Raw genomic sequence first — 16,419 nt, 5'->3', positions numbered from 1 at the left:
AAATTTTATATAACTTTTTTGCTTTTAAAGATAGAGCTTTCATTTAAAAACAGTCAAGTACTCCTAGCGAAGAAGCACCTTGCACATAATTATCAAAATTGAAAAAATTATAGTTTTTGAGAAAAATCGAAATTTCGATTTTTTACAATTAACATGTACTTTTTTAGATCGAAAATTTTGCATAACTTTTTTGTTATTAAAGATAGAGCTTTCATTTAAAAACCGTCAAGTACTCCTAGCGAAGAAGCATCTTGCACATAATTATCAAAATTGAAAAAATTATAGTTTTTGAGAAAAATCGATATTTCGATTTTTTACAATTAACATGTACTTTTTTAGATCGAAAATTTTGCATAACTTTTTTGTTATTAAAGATAGAGCTTTCATTTAAAAACAGTCAAGTACTCCTAGCGAAGAAGCATCTTGCACATAATTATCAAAATTGAAAAAATTATAGTTTTTGAGAAAAATCGAAATTTCGATTTTTTACAATTAACATGTACTTTTTTAGATCGAAAATTTTGCATAACTTTTTTGTTATTAAAGATACAGCTTTCATTTAAAAACAGTCAAGTACTCCTAGCAAAGAAGCACCTTGCACATAATTATCAAAATTGAAAAAAATATAGTTTTTGAGAAAAATCGAAATTTCGATTTTTTACAATTAACATGTACTTTTTTAGATCGAAAATTTTGCATAACTTTTTTGTTGTTAAAGATAGAGCTTTCATTTAAAAACTGCCAAGTACTCCTAGCGAAGAAGCATCTTGCACATAATTATCAAAATTGAAAAAATTATAGTTTTTGAGAAAAATCGAAATTTTGATTTTTTACAATTAATATGTACTTTTTTAGATCGAAAATTTTGCATAACGTTTTTGTTATTAAAGATAGAGCTTTCATTTAAAAACTGTCAAGTACTCCTGGCAAAGGGGCACCTTGTACGTAATTATCAAAAACTGAAAAAATTATAGTTTTTGAGAAAAATCGAAATTTCGATTTTTTACAATTAATATGTACTTTTTTAGATCGAAAATTTTGCATAACTTCTTTGTTATTAAAGATAGAGCTTTCATTTAAAAACTGTCAAGTTCTTCTGGCAAAGGGGCACCTTGTACGTAATAATAGAAAACTAAAAGAATTGCAGTTTTTGAAAAAAATCGAAATTTCGGTTTTTTACTATTAACATGTACTTTATAAGATCGTAAATTTTGCATAACTTTTTTGGTATTAAAGATAGAGCCTTCATTTAAAAACTGTCAAGTACTCCATGCAAAGGGGCACCTTGTACGTAATAATAAAAAACTAGAAGAATTGCAGTTTTTGAAAAAAATCGAAATTTCGATTTTTTACAATTAACATGTACTTTATAAGATCGTAAATTTTGCATAACTTTTTTGGTATTAAAGATAGAGCCTTCATTTAAAAACTGTCATGTACTCTTTGCAAAGGGTCACCTTGTACGTAATAATAAAAAACTAAAAGAATTGCAGTTTTTGAAAAAAATCGAAATTTTGGTTTTTTACTATTAACATGTACTTTATAAGATCGTAAATTTTGCATAACTTTTTTGGTATTAAAGATAGAGCCTTCATTTAAAAACTGTCAAGTACTCCATGCAAAGGGGCACCTTGTACGTAATAATAAAAAACTAGAAGAATTGCAGTTTTTGAAAAAAATCGAAATTTCGATTTTTTACAATTAACATGTACTTTATAAGATCGTAAATTTTGCATAACTTTTTTGGTATTAAAGATAGAGCCTTCATTTAAAAACTGTCATGTACTCTTTGCAAAGGGTCACCTTGTACGTAATAATAAAAAACTAAAAGAATTGCAGTTTTTGAAAAAAATCGAAATTTCGGTTTTTTACTATTAACATGTACTTTATAAGATCGTAAATTTTGCATAACTTTTTTGGTATTAAAGATAGAGCCTTCATTTAAAAACTGTCAAGTACTCCATGCAAAGGGGCACCTTGTACGTAATAATAAAAAACTAAAAGAAATGCAGTTTTTGAAAAAAATCGAAATTTCGCACTTTTACCATTAACATGTACTTTATAAGATCGTAAATTTTGCATAACTTTTTTGGTATTAAAGATAGAGCCTTCATTTAAAAACTGTCAAGTACACCTTGCAAAGGGGCACCTTGTACGTAATAATAGAAAACTAAAAGAATTGCAGTTTTTGAAAAAAATCGAAATTTCGCACTTTTACCATTAACATGTGCTTTATAAGATCGTAAATTTTGCATAACTTTTTTGGTATTAATGATAGAGCCTTCATTTATAAACTGTCAAGTACTCCATGCAAAGGGGCACCTTGCTCGTAATAATAAAAAACTAGAAGAATTGCAGTTTTTGAAAAAAATCGAAATTTCGGTTTTTTACCATTAACATGTACTTTATAAGATCGTAAATTTTGCATAACTTTTTTGGTATTAAAGATAGAGCCTTCATTTATAAACTGTCAAGTACTCCTTGCAAAGGGGCACCTTGTACGTAATAATAAAAAACTAGAAGAATTGCAGTTTTTGAAAAAAATCGAAATTTCGGTTTTTTACCATTAACATGTACTTTATAAGATCGTAAATTTTGCATAACTTTTTTGGTATTAAAGATAGAGCCTTCATTTATAAACTGTCAAGTACTCCTTGCAAAGGGGCACCTTGTACGTAATAATAAAAAACTAGAAGAATTGCAGTTTTTGAAAAAAATCGAAATTTCGGTTTTTTACCATTAACATGTACTTTATAAGATCGTAAATTTTGCATAACTTTTTTGGTATTAAAGATAGAGCCTTCATTTATAAACTGTCAAGTACTCCTTGCAAAGGGGCACCTTGTACGTAATAATAAAAAACTAGAAGAATTGCAGTTTTTGAAAAAAATCGAAATTTCGGTTTTTTACCATTAACATGTACTTTATAAGATCGTAAATTTTGCATAACTTTTTTGGTATTAAAGATAGAGCCTTCATTTATAAACTGTCAAGTACTCCTTGCAAAGGGGCACCTTGTACGTAATAATAAAAAACTAAAAGAATTGCAGTTTTTGAAAAAAATCGAAATTTCGCACTTTTACCATTAACATGTACTTTATAAGATCGTAAATTTTGCATAACTTTTTTGGTATTAATGATAGAGCCTTCATTTAAAAACTGTCATGTACTCCTTGCAAAGGGGCACCTTGTACGTAATAATAAAAAACTAAAAGAATTGTAGTTTTTGAAAAAAAATCGAAATTTCGCACTTTTATTATTAACATGTACTTTATAAGATCGTAAATTTTGCATAACTTTTTTGGTATTAATGATAGAGCCTTCATTTATAAACTGTCAAGTACTCCATGCAAAGGGGCACCTTGCTCGTAATAATAAAAAACTAGAAGAATTGCAGTTTTTGAAAAAAATCGAAATTTCGGTTTTTTACCATTAACATGTACTTTATAAGATCGTAAATTTTGCATAACTTTTTTGGTATTAAAGATAGAGCCTTCATTTAAAAACTGTCATGTACTCCTTGCAAAGGGGCACCTTGTACGTAATAATAGAAAACTAAAAGAATTGTAGTTTTTGAGAAAAATCGACATTTCGGTTTTTTACCATTAACATGTACTTTATAAGATCGTAAATTTTGCATAACTTTTTTGGTATTAAAGATAGAGCCTTCATTTATAAACTGTCAAGTACTCCTTGCAAAGGGGCACCTTGTACGTAATAATAAAAAACTAAAAGAATTGCAGTTTTTGAAAAAAATCGAAATTTCGCACTTTTACCATTAACATGTACTTTATAAGATCGTAAATTTTGCATAACTTTTTTGGTATTAATGATAGAGCCTTCATTTAAAAACTGTCATGTACTCCTTGCAAAGGGGCACCTTGTACGTAATAATAAAAAACTAAAAGAATTGTAGTTTTTGAAAAAAAATCGAAATTTCGCACTTTTATTATTAACATGTACTTTATAAGATCGTAAATTTTGCATAACTTTTTTGGTATTAATGATAGAGCCTTCATTTATAAACTGTCAAGTACTCCATGCAAAGGGGCACCTTGCTCGTAATAATAAAAAACTAGAAGAATTGCAGTTTTTGAAAAAAATCGAAATTTCGGTTTTTTACCATTAACATGTACTTTATAAGATCGTAAATTTTGCATAACTTTTTTGGTATTAAAGATAGAGCCTTCATTTAAAAACTGTCATGTACTCCTTGCAAAGGGGCACCTTGTACGTAATAATAGAAAACTAAAAGAATTGTAGTTTTTGAGAAAAATCGACATTTCGGTTTTTTACCATTAACATGTACTTTATAAGATCGTAAATTTTGCATAACTTTTTTGGTATTAAAGATAGAGCCTTCATTTATAAACTGTCAAGTACTCCTTGTAAAGGGGCACCTTGTACGTAATAATAAAAAACTAGAAGAATTGCAGTTTTTGAAAAAAATCGAAATTTCGGTTTTTTACCATTAACATGTACTTTATAAGATCGTAAATTTTGCATAACTTTTTTGGTATTAAAGATAGAGCCTTCATTTAAAAACTGTCATGTACTCCTTGCAAAGGGGCACCTTGTACGTAATAATAGAAAACTAAAAGAATTGCAGTTTTTGAAAAAAATCGAAATTTCGCACTTTTACCATTAACATGTACTTTATAAGATCGTAAATTTTGCATAACTTTTTTGGTATTAATGATAGAGCCTTCATTTATAAACTGTCAAGTACTCCTTGCAAAGGGGCACCTTGTACGTAATAATAGAAAACTAAAAGAATTGTAGTTTTTGAGAAAAATCGACATTTCGGTTTTTTACCATTAACATGTACTTTATAAGATCGTAAATTTTGCATAACTTTTTTGGTATTAAAGATAGAGCCTTCATTTAAAAACTGTCATGTACTCCTTGCAAAGGGGCACCTTGTACGTAATAATAGAAAACTAAAAGAATTGTAGTTTTTGAAAAAAAATCGAAATTTCGCACTTTTATTATTAACATGTACTTTATAAGATCGTAAATTTTGCATAACTTTTTTGGTATTAATGATAGAGCCTTCATTTATAAACTGTCAAGTACTCCTTGCAAAGGGGCACCTTGTACGTAATAATAGAAAACTAAAAGAATTGTAGTTTTTGAGAAAAATCGACATTTCGGTTTTTTACCATTAACATGTACTTTATAAGATCGTAAATTTTGCATAACTTTTTTGGTATTAAAGATAGAGCCTTCATTTAAAAACTGTCATGTACTCCTTGCAAAGGGGCACCTTGTACGTAATAATAGAAAACTAAAAGAATTGTAGTTTTTGAAAAAAAATCGAAATTTCGCACTTTTATTATTAACATGTACTTTATAAGATCGTAAATTTTGCATAACTTTTTTGGTATTAAAGATAGAGCCTTCATTTAAAAACTGTCATGTACTCCTTGCAAAGGGGCACCTTGTACGTAATAATAGAAAACTAAAAGAATTGTAGTTTTTGAGAAAAATCGACATTTCGGTTTTTTACCATTAACATGTACTTTATAAGATCGTAAATTTTGCATAACTTTTTTGGTATTAAAGATAGAGCCTTCATTTATAAACTGTCAAGTACTCCTTGTAAAGGGGCACCTTGTACGTAATAATAAAAAACTAGAAGAATTGCAGTTTTTGAAAAAAATCGAAATTTCGGTTTTTTACCATTAACATGTACTTTATAAGATCGTAAATTTTGCATAACTTTTTTGGTATTAAAGATAGAGCCTTCATTTAAAAACTGTCATGTACTCCTTGCAAAGGGGCACCTTGTACGTAATAATAGAAAACTAAAAGAATTGTAGTTTTTGAGAAAAATCGACATTTCGGTTTTTTACCATTAACATGTACTTTATAAGATCGTAAATTTTGCATAACTTTTTTGGTATTAAAGATAGAGCCTTCATTTATAAACTGTCAAGTACTCCTTGTAAAGGGGCACCTTGTACGTAATAATAAAAAACTAGAAGAATTGCAGTTTTTGAAAAAAATCGAAATTTCGGTTTTTTACCATTAACATGTACTTTATAAGATCGTAAATTTTGCATAACTTTTTTGGTATTAAAGATAGAGCCTTCATTTAAAAACTGTCATGTACTCCTTGCAAAGGGGCACCTTGTACGTAATAATAGAAAACTAAAAGAATTGCAGTTTTTGAAAAAAATCGAAATTTCGCACTTTTACCATTAACATGTACTTTATAAGATCGTAAATTTTGCATAACTTTTTTGGTATTAATGATAGAGCCTTCATTTATAAACTGTCAAGTACTCCTTGCAAAGGGGCACCTTGTACGTAATAATAGAAAACTAAAAGAATTGTAGTTTTTGAGAAAAATCGACATTTCGGTTTTTTACCATTAACATGTACTTTATAAGATCGTAAATTTTGCATAACTTTTTTGGTATTAAAGATAGAGCCTTCATTTAAAAACTGTCATGTACTCCTTGCAAAGGGGCACCTTGTACGTAATAATAGAAAACTAAAAGAATTGTAGTTTTTGAAAAAAAATCGAAATTTCGCACTTTTATTATTAACATGTACTTTATAAGATCGTAAATTTTGCATAACTTTTTTGATATTAATGATAGAGCCTTCATTTATAAACTGTCAAGTACTCCATGCAAAGGGGAACCTTGTACGTAATAATAAAAAACTAGAAGAATTGCAGTTTTTGAAAAAAATCGAAATTTCGCACTTTTACCATTAACATGTACTTTATAAGATCGTAAATTTTGCATAACTTTTTTGGTATTAATGATAGAGCCTTCATTTAAAAACTGTCATGTACTCCTTGTAAAGGGGCACCTTGTACGTAATAATAGAAAACTAAAAGAATTGCAGTTTTTGAAAAAAATCGAAATTTCGCACTTTTACCATTAACATGTACTTTATAAGATCGTAAATTTTGCATAACTTTTTTGGTATTAATGATAGAGCCTTCATTTAAAAACTGTCAAGTACTCCTTGCAAATGGGCACCTTGTACGTAATAATAAAAAACTTAAAAAATTGTAGTTTTTGAGAAAAATCGAAATTTCGGTTTTTTACCATTAACATGTACTTTATAAGATCGTAAATTTTGCATAACTTTTTTGGTATTAAAGATAGAGCCTTAATTTAAAAACTGTCAAGTACTCCTTGCAAATGGGCACCTTGTACGTAATAATAAAAAACTTAAAAAATTGTAGTTTTTGAGAAAAATCGAAATTTCGGTTTTTTACCATTAACATGTACTTTATAAGATCGTAAATTTTGCATAACTTTTTTGGTATTAAAGATAGAGCCTTCATTTAAAAACTGTCAAGTACTCCTTGCAAAGGGGTACCTTGTACGTAATAATAAAAAACTAGGAGAATTGCAGTTTTTAAAAAAAATCGAAATTTCGGTTTTTTACCATTAACATGTACTTTATAAGACCGTAAATTTTGCATAACTTTTTTGGTATTAAAGATAGAGCCTTCATTTATAAACTGTCAAGTACTCCTTGCAAATGGGCACCTTGTACGTAATAATAAAAAACTTAAAAAATTGTAGTTTTTGAGAAAAATCGAAATTTCGGTTTTTTACCATTAACATGTACTTTATAAGATCGTAAATTTTGCATAACTTTTTTGGTATTAAAGATAGAGCCTTCATTTATAAACTGTCAAGTACTCCTTGCAAAGGGGCACCTTGTACGTAATAATAAAAAACTAGAAGAATTGCAGTTTTTAAAAAAAATCGAAATTTCGGTTTTTTACCATTAACATGTACTTTATAAGACCGTAAATTTTGCATAACTTTTTTGGTATTAAAGATAGAGCCTTCATTTATAAACTGTCAAGTACTCCTTGCAAAGGGGTACCTTGTACGTAATAATAAAAAACTAGGAGAATTGCAGTTTTTAAAAAAAATCGAAATTTCGGTTTTTTACCATTAACATGTACTTTATAAGACCGTAAATTTTGCATAACTTTTTTGGTATTAAAGATAGAGCCTTCATTTAAAAACTGTCAAGTACTCCATGCAAAGGGGCACCTTGTACGTAATAATAAAAAACTAGAAGAATTGCAGTTTTTAAAAAAAATCGAAATTTCGGTTTTTTACCATTAACATGTACTTTATAAGACCGTAAATTTTGCATAACTTTTTTGGTATTAAAGATAGAGCCTTCATTTATAAACTGTCAAGTACTCCATGCAAAGGGGCACCTTGTACGTAATAATAAAAAACTAGAAGAATTGCAGTTTTTAAAAAAAATCGAAATTTCGGTTTTTTACCATTAACATGTACTTTATAAGACCGTAAATTTTGCATAACTTTTTTGGTATTAAAGATAGAGCCTTCATTTATAAACTGTCAAGTACTCCTTGCAAAGGGGTACCTTGTACGTAATAATAAAAAACTAGGAGAATTGCAGTTTTTAAAAAAAATCGAAATTTCGGTTTTTTACCATTAACATGTACTTTATAAGACCGTAAATTTTGCATAACTTTTTTGGTATTAAAGATAGAGCCTTCATTTATAAACTGTCAAGTACTCCTTGCAAAGGGGCACCTTGTACGTAATAATAAAAAACTAGAAGAATTGCAGTTTTTAAAAAAAATCGAAATTTCGGTTTTTTACCATTAACATGTACTTTATAAGACCGTAAATTTTGCATAACTTTTTTGGTATTAAAGATAGAGCCTTCATTTATAAACTGTCAAGTACTCCTTGCAAAGGGGTACCTTGTACGTAATAATAAAAAACTAGGAGAATTGCAGTTTTTAAAAAAAATCGAAATTTCGGTTTTTTACCATTAACATGTACTTTATAAGACCGTAAATTTTGCATAACTTTTTTGGTATTAAAGATAGAGCCTTCATTTAAAAACTGTCAAGTACTCCATGCAAAGGGGCACCTTGTACGTAATAATAAAAAACTAGAAGAATTGCAGTTTTTAAAAAAAATCGAAATTTCGGTTTTTTACCATTAACATGTACTTTATAAGACCGTAAATTTTGCATAACTTTTTTGGTATTAAAGATAGAGCCTTCATTTAAAAACTGTCAAGTACTCCTTGCAAAGGGGCACCTTGTACGTAATAATAAAAAACTAGAAGAATTGCAGTTTTTAAAAAAAATCGAAATTTCGGTTTTTTACCATTAACATGTACTTTATAAGACCGTAAATTTTGCATAACTTTTTTGGTATTAAAGATAGAGCCTTCATTTATAAACTGTCAAGTACTCCTTGCAAAGGGGTACCTTGTACGTAATAATAAAAAACTAGGAGAATTGCAGTTTTTAAAAAAAATCGAAATTTCGGTTTTTTACCATTAACATGTACTTTATAAGACCGTAAATTTTGCATAACTTTTTTGGTATTAAAGATAGAGCCTTCATTTATAAACTGTCAAGTACTCCTTGCAAAGGGGTACCTTGTACGTAATAATAAAAAACTAGGAGAATTGCAGTTTTTAAAAAAAATCGAAATTTCGGTTTTTTACCATTAACATGTACTTTATAAGACCGTAAATTTTGCATAACTTTTTTGGTATTAAAGATAGAGCCTTCATTTATAAACTGTCAAGTACTCCTTGCAAAGGGGTACCTTGTACGTAATAATAAAAAACTAGGAGAATTGCAGTTTTTAAAAAAAATCGAAATTTCGGTTTTTTACCATTAACATGTACTTTATAAGACCGTAAATTTTGCATAACTTTTTTGGTATTAAAGATAGAGCCTTCATTTATAAACTGTCAAGTACTCCTTGCAAAGGGGTACCTTGTACGTAATAATAAAAAACTAGGAGAATTGCAGTTTTTAAAAAAAATCGAAATTTCGGTTTTTTACCATTAACATGTACTTTATAAGACCGTAAATTTTGCATAACTTTTTTGGTATTAAAGATAGAGCCTTCATTTATAAACTGTCAAGTACTCCTTGCAAAGGGGCACCTTGTACGTAATAATAAAAAACTTAAAAAATTGTAGTTTTTGAGAAAAATCAAAATTTCGGTTTTTTACCATTAACATGTACTTTATAAGATCGTAAATTTTGCATAACTTTTTTGGTATTAATGATAGAGCCTTCATTTAAAAACTGTCATGTACTCCTTGCAAAGGGGCACCTTGTACGTAATAATAGAAAACTAAAAGAATTGCAGTTTTTGAAAAAAATCGAAATTTCGCACTTTTACCATTAACATGTACTTTATAAGATCGTAAATTTTGCATAACTTTTTTGGTATTAATGATAGAGCCTTCATTTAAAAACTGTCATGTACTCCTTGCAAAGGGGCACCTTGTACGTAATAATAGAAAACTAAAAGAATTGCAGTTTTTGAAAAAAATCGAAATTTCGCACTTTTACCATTAACATGTACTTTTTTAGATCGAAAATTTTGCATAACTTTTTTGTTGTTAAAGATAGAGCTTTCATTTAAAAACTGTCATGTACTCCTTGCAAAGGGGCACCTTGTACGTAATAATAGAAAACTAAAAGAATTGCAGTTTTTGAAAAAAATCGAAATTTCGCACTTTTACCATTAACATGTACTTTATAAGATCGTAAATTTTGCATAACTTTTTTGGTATTAATGATAGAGCCTTCATTTAAAAACTGTCATGTACTCCTTGCAAAGGGGCACCTTGTACGTAATAATAGAAAACTAAAAGAATTGTAGTTTTTGAAAAAAAATCGAAATTTCGCACTTTTATTATTAACATGTACTTTATAAGATCGTAAATTTTGCATAACTTTTTTGGTATTAATGATAGAGCCTTCATTTATAAACTGTCAAGTACTACATGCAAAGGGGAACCTTGTACGTAATAATAAAAAACTAGAAGAATTGCAGTTTTTGAAAAAAATCGAAATTTCGCACTTTTACCATTAACATGTACTTTATAAGATCGTAAATTTTGCATAACTTTTTTGGTATTAATGATAGAGCCTTCATTTAAAAACTGTCATGTACTCCTTGCAAAGGGGCACCTTGTACGTAATAATAGAAAACTAAAAGAATTGCAGTTTTTGAAAAAAATCGAAATTTCGCACTTTTACCATTAACATGTACTTTATAAGATCGTAAATTTTGCATAACTTTTTTGGTATTAATGATAGAGCCTTCATTTATAAACTGTCAAGTACTCCATACAAAGGGGCACCTTGTACGTAATAATAAAAAACTAGAAGAATTGCAGTTTTTGAAAAAAATCGAAATTTCGCACTTTTACCATTAACATGTACTTTATAAGATCGTAAATTTTGCATAACTTTTTTGGTATTAACGATAGAGCCTTCATTTAAAAACTGTCAAGTACTCCATGCAAAGGGGCACCTTGTACGTAATAATAAAAAACTAGGAGAATTGCAGTTTTTAAAAAAAATCGAAATTTCGGTTTTTTACCATTAACATGTACTTTATAAGATCGTAAATTTTGCATAACTTTTTTGGTATTAAAGATAGAGCCTTAATTTAAAAACTGTCAAGTACTCCTTGCAAATGGGCACCTTGTACGTAATAATAAAAAACTAGGAGAATTGCAGTTTTTAAAAAAAATCGAAATTTCGGTTTTTTACCATTAACATGTACTTTATAAGACCGTAAATTTTGCATAACTTTTTTGGTATTAAAGATAGAGCCTTCATTTAAAAACTGTCAAGTACTCCATGCAAAGGGGCACCTTGTACGTAATAATAAAAAACTTAAAAAATTGTAGTTTTTGAGAAAAATCGAAATTTCGGTTTTTTACCATTAACATGTACTTTATAAGACCGTAAATTTTGCATAACTTTTTTTGTATTAAAGATAGAGCCTTCATTTATAAACTGTCAAGTACTCCTTGCAAAGGGGTACCTTGTACGTAATAATAAAAAACTAGGAGAATTGCAGTTTTTAAAAAAAATCGAAATTTCGGTTTTTTACCATTAACATGTACTTTATAAGACCGTAAATTTTGCATAACTTTTTTGGTATTAAAGATAGAGCCTTCATTTATAAACTGTCAAGTACTCCTTGCAAAGGGGTACCTTGTACGTAATAATAAAAAACTAGGAGAATTGCAGTTTTTAAAAAAAATCGAAATTTCGGTTTTTTACCATTAACATGTACTTTATAAGACCGTAAATTTTGCATAACTTTTTTGGTATTAAAGATAGAGCCTTCATTTATAAACTGTCAAGTACTCCTTGCAAAGGGGTACCTTTTACGTAATAATAAAAAACTAGGAGAATTGCAGTTTTTAAAAAAAATCGAAATTTCGGTTTTTTACCATTAACATGTACTTTATAAGACCGTAAATTTTGCATAACTTTTTTGGTATTAAAGATAGAGCCTTCATTTAAAAACTGTCAAGTACTCCATGCAAAGGGGCACCTTGTACGTAATAATAAAAAACTAGAAGAATTGCAGTTTTTAAAAAAAATCGAAATTTCGGTTTTTTACCATTAACATGTACTTTATAAGACCGTAAATTTTGCATAACTTTTTTGGTATTAAAGATAGAGCCTTCATTTATAAACTGTCAAGTACTCCTTGCAAAGGGGTACCTTGTACGTAATAATAAAAAACTAGGAGAATTGCAGTTTTTAAAAAAAATCGAAATTTCGGTTTTTTACCATTAACATGTACTTTATAAGACCGTAAATTTTGCATAACTTTTTTGGTATTAAAGATAGAGCCTTCATTTATAAACTGTCAAGTACTCCTTGCAAAGGGGTACCTTTTACGTAATAATAAAAAACTAGGAGAATTGCAGTTTTTAAAAAAAATCGAAATTTCGGTTTTTTACCATTAACATGTACTTTATAAGACCGTAAATTTTGCATAACTTTTTTGGTATTAAAGATAGAGCCTTCATTTAAAAACTGTCAAGTACTCCATGCAAAGGGGCACCTTGTACGTAATAATAAAAAACTAGAAGAATTGCAGTTTTTAAAAAAAATCGAAATTTCGGTTTTTTACCATTAACATGTACTTTATAAGACCGTAAATTTTGCATAACTTTTTTGGTATTAAAGATAGAGCCTTCATTTAGAAACTGTCAAGTACTCCTTGCAAAGGGGTACCTTGTACGTAATAATAAAAAACTAGGAGAATTGCAGTTTTTAAAAAAAATCGAAATTTCGGTTTTTTACCATTAACATGTACTTTATAAGACCGTAAATTTTGCATAACTTTTTTGGTATTAAAGATAGAGCCTTCATTTAAAAACTGTCAAGTACTCCTTGCAAAGGGGCACCTTGTACGTAATAATAAAAAACTAGAAGAATTGCAGTTTTTAAAAAAAATCGAAATTTCGGTTTTTTACCATTAACATGTACTTTATAAGACCGTAAATTTTGCATAACTTTTTTGGTATTAACGATAGAGCCTTCATTTAAAAACTGTCAAGTACTCCTTGCAAATGGGCACCTTGTACGTAATAATAAAAAACTTAAAAAATTGTAGTTTTTGAGAAAAATCGAAATTTCGGTTTTTTACCATTAACATGTACTTTATAAGATCGTAAATTTTGCATAACTTTTTTGGTATTAAAGATAGAGCCTTCATTTAAAAACTGTCAAGTACTCCTTGCAAATGGGCACCTTGTACGTAATAATAAAAAACTTAAAAAATTGTAGTTTTTGAGAAAAATCAAAATTTCGGTTTTTTACCATTAACATGTACTTTATAAGATCGTAAATTTTGCATAACTTTTTTGTTATTAAAGATAGAGCCTTCATTTAAAAACTGTCAAGTACTCCTTGCAAATGGGCACCTTGTACGTAATAATAAAAAACTTAAAAAATTGTAGTTTTTGAGAAAAATCGAAATTTCGGTTTTTTACCATTAACATGTACTTTATAAGATCGTAAATTTTGCCTAACTTTTTTGGTATTAAAGATAGAGCCTTCATTTATAAACTGTCAAGTACTCCTTGCAAAGGGGCACCTTGTACGTAATAATAGAAAACTAAAAGAATTGTAGTTTTTGAGAAAAATCGAAATTTCGGTTTTTTACCATTAACATGTACTTTATAAGATCGTAAATTTTGCATAACTTTTTTGGTATTAAAGATAGAGCCTTCATTTAAAAACTGTCAAGTACTCCTTGCAAATGGGCACCTTGTACGTAATAATAAAAAACTAGAAGAATTGCAGTTTTTAAAAAAAATCGAAATTTCGGTTTTTTACCATTAACATGTACTTTATAAGATCGTAAATTTTGCCTAACTTTTTTGGTATTAAAGATAGAGCCTTCATTTATAAACTGTCAAGTACTCCTTGCAAAGGGGCACCTTGTACGTAATAATAGAAAACTAAAAGAATTGTAGTTTTTGAGAAAAATCGAAATTTCGGTTTTTTACCATTAACATGTACTTTATAAGATCGTAAATTTTGCATAACTTTTTTGGTATTAAAGATAGAGCCTTCATTTAAAAACTGTCAAGTACTCCTTGCAAATGGGCACCTTGTACGTAATAATAAAAAACTAGAAGAATTGCAGTTTTTAAAAAAAATCGAAATTTCGGTTTTTTACCATTAACATGTACTTTATAAGATCGTAAATTTTGCATACCTTTTTTGGTATTAAAGATAGAGCCTTCATTTAAAAACTTTCAAGTACTCCATGCAAAGGGGCACCTTGTACGTAATAATAAAAAACTAAAAGAATTGCAGTTTTTGAGAAAAATCGAAATTTCGGTTTTTTACCATTAACGTGTACTTTATTAGATCGAACATTTTGCATAACTTCTTTATTAGTTCAAGTTCCCTAGGTACTATAATGAGCTAGACAAGGATATTATTATTACATTAAGTATACTTACCCCATATTCTTTTGTAAGGAGAAAGAGGGGATAAATAAAATTTTCCTTTGTGATATTTAATAAGTACCATTTATTGTATCCAATAGACTGTTAGAAATAGAACGCTTTGAATCTTTATAGTTAAGTGGACATTAAATAATAATAAAATATTAATAAACTTGATTTTGTTGTTTCTTTAATTAATAACCCAATTTTTCGTTCAAACTGGTACGACCTTCTCCGGTTTGATCGGTCGGTGGTACCCACATGCTGCAGTTCTCCTTTGAGGCGTCTTCGGCGTAACCATTGCGTTTCTCTATCTCTGTTTTGTGTTGTCTTTGTTCGTTACGTTTCTGATTCTTCTTCTTCTTTCTCTCGTCCTCGGAGGTCGAGTGGTCATCTGCAAATTTTACAACATTAAAGAAGGAGAAGAAGAAGAAGCGAAATAATGATGGTACTCGGGAAGTACCATCAAATAGAAGCCTAAGTTGGGACAAAAGAAGACAGTTTAATGTACTAAGAAAATTTGACCTTAAAAGGTATTTTCAAGGTCACAATACCTTTCAAGGTCACTTGAAGGTCGAATCAAGGTAAGTAGTTGTTAGAAAAATTGCTGCGAGTGAGTTTGATCTTGCAGATAATTTTCAAGGTCACTAGAAGGTCGACACAAGGTGAGTAGTTGTTAGAAAAATTGGTGCAAGTGAGTTTGACCTCGCGGATAATTTTCAAGGTCACTAGAAGGTCGACACAAGGTGAGAAGTTGTTAGAAAAATTTTTGCAAGTGAGTTTGACCTCGCAGAAAATTTTCAAGGACACTCGAAGGTCGAGACGAGGTGAGTAGTTGTTAGAAAAATTGGTGCAAGTGAGTTTGACCTCGCGGATAATTTTCAAGGTCACTAGAAGGTCGACACAAGGTGAGAAGTTGTTAGAGAAATTTTTGCAAGTGAGTTTGACCTCGCAGAAAATTTTCAAGGTCACTCGAAGGTCGAGACAAGTTAAGTAGATCGTAGAAAATAAGTGCAAGTGAATATGACTTCGCGTTAATTTTAAACGTCACTACAAGATCGACACAAGGTAAGTAGTTCCTAGAAAAATTGGTGCAAGTGAGTTTGACCTCGCGGATAATTTGCAAGGTCACTAGAAGGTCGACACAAGGTGAGTAGATGTTAGAAATATTGATTCACGGGAGTTTGACCTCGCGGATAATTTTCAAGGTCACTTAAAGGCCAAATCAAGGTAAATAATTCTTCACCAATTTTTCTTCGAACCTGTCACCTTGTCTCGACCTTCTAGTGACCTTGAAAATTATTCGCGAGGTCAAAATCACTTGCACCAATTTTTCTTCGACCCTGTTACCTTGTCTCGACCTTCTAGTGACCTTGAGAATTAACCGCGAGGTCAAACTCACTTGCACCAGTTTTTCTTTGACCCTGTCACCTTGCGTCGAACTTCTAGTGACCTTGAAAATTAACCGCGAGGTCAAACTCACTTGCACCAATTTTTCTTCGACCTTGTCACCTTGTTTTGACCTTCTAGTGACCTTGAAAATTAACCGCGAGGTCAGACTCACTTGCACCAATTTTTCTTCGAACCTCTCACCTTTGTCAACCTTCTAGTGACCTTGAAAATTATCCGCGAGGTCAA

At 29.4% G+C, this 16,419-nt stretch overlaps 1 long non-coding RNA gene across 16 annotated transcripts; it reads right to left on the bottom strand.

Moving 5' to 3' along the window:
• Positions 1 to 944: 944 nt before the first annotated feature.
• On the bottom strand, positions 945 to 13,707 carry LOC126745720 (uncharacterized). Of its 16 annotated transcripts, none has more exons than XR_007663651.1 (8): positions 13,574 to 13,707; positions 13,228 to 13,400; positions 11,498 to 11,670; positions 11,152 to 11,324; positions 2,842 to 3,014; positions 1,804 to 1,976; positions 1,458 to 1,630; positions 945 to 1,284 (listed from the first exon to the last, which is right to left on the bottom strand). It is a non-coding gene; the product is annotated as an uncharacterized LOC126745720 (long non-coding RNA). The 16 variants fall into 16 exon arrangements; XR_007663640.1 differs by lacking the exons at positions 2,842 to 3,014; positions 11,152 to 11,324; positions 11,498 to 11,670; positions 13,228 to 13,400; positions 13,574 to 13,707 and adding exons at positions 3,015 to 3,187; positions 3,708 to 3,880; positions 4,401 to 4,573; positions 4,747 to 4,919; positions 5,094 to 5,217; XR_007663653.1 differs by lacking the exon at positions 2,842 to 3,014.
• Between the last annotated feature and the right edge of the window lie 2,712 nt (positions 13,708 to 16,419).

This window comes from Anthonomus grandis, chromosome 16 (genome assembly GCF_022605725.1).
Source record: "Anthonomus grandis grandis chromosome 16, icAntGran1.3, whole genome shotgun sequence".
Classification (NCBI taxonomy): domain Eukaryota; kingdom Metazoa; phylum Arthropoda; class Insecta; order Coleoptera; family Curculionidae; genus Anthonomus; species Anthonomus grandis.
Note: the sequence above shows the minus strand (reverse complement) of the source record. Positions and strands in the feature narration are given on the sequence as shown.